We start from the raw sequence: 945 nt of genomic DNA on the forward strand, positions 1-945 counted from the left end.
AACATGATGCTGCAGAGATACCACATCAAGAGGCACCCACTTCTGACTCGTCATCTTATCATCACCGAAGGGATCTGAGAAGCAAGGCCAAGTGTCACCTGAACTACAATTCAGCCAGAAGGCTTGAAATTGCGTTTCACTCCTCCACCCATTTATTTGCAAAGAAATAACTGGCAGCTTCATGCACACTTCCTCACTCTGCCATCACACTCGGCTTGCTCCACTCACCGACGCACTGCTAAGCCTCCCAGAAGCTTGTACCGCAGGGACTCCGCCTGAGCGATTGCACACAGACCTCTCGTGGCCACCTTCTCTGCATAGAGCTACAAAGGAGAAGTAGTAAAGTCAGAAACAAGGCTCTATTTCAAGATACTTCTAATATAACAGAACATAAAAGCTTCATACTACTTTACGACCCATCTCCTACACCCAGTTGTTAGTCCTTCCGCATTTACAGGCAAAAGCTTTATCCTCAGACCCTACACACCCTTAACTCCTCTGGGGGCCGTTTCCTACTCCTGGCAGAGCTGAGACACACCAACAAGACTCCACTGAAAGTCAGGGAATTACTGAAACCTCCATAGTGCAGTCTCAGTGAGCTGCTCCCCTTCAACAGCCCCAAAACATGAGGCATCACAGGCCAGAGGTATCCAGACAATCACAAGGACAGTTTTTACAACATCTCAGTTACACAGCTCTACTTGAGGATTAAAATCCAACCTAAGGTTTTATTTTTGAAAGCTGGGAGAGTGAGGTGTATTACATCTAACACCTCCAAGAGCCCAAAGTCTGATACCTCAGACATTCAAACTCATGCACATGATATTCTTAGAGCTGACAAACCATTTGGGCTCTGTGAGGGTTTCTGCCATTCAGTCTGTTGAAGCAGTTGCTGGAGATAATCAGCAACGTTCACTGTATAATGTGATCCAGCAACACTGGCCC

At 46.7% G+C, this 945-nt stretch overlaps 1 protein-coding gene across 1 annotated transcript in view; it reads right to left on the minus strand.

The window, feature by feature from the left end:
- RPS3 (ribosomal protein S3) overlaps positions 1 to 945 on the minus strand; it is a 5,483-nt gene that overhangs the window by 3,529 nt on the left and 1,009 nt on the right. Inside the window, exon 3 of the mRNA XM_010017716.1 lies at positions 229 to 323. The gene's annotated coding sequence lies outside the window, so the exon portion shown is untranslated. The remainder of the gene's footprint in view (positions 1 to 228; positions 324 to 945) is intronic.

The sequence above is a fragment of the Nestor notabilis genome, unplaced genomic scaffold (assembly GCF_000696875.1).
Source record: "Nestor notabilis isolate BGI_N333 unplaced genomic scaffold, ASM69687v1 scaffold11937, whole genome shotgun sequence".
In the NCBI taxonomy this organism is placed as follows: Eukaryota; Metazoa; Chordata; class Aves; order Psittaciformes; family Psittacidae; genus Nestor; species Nestor notabilis.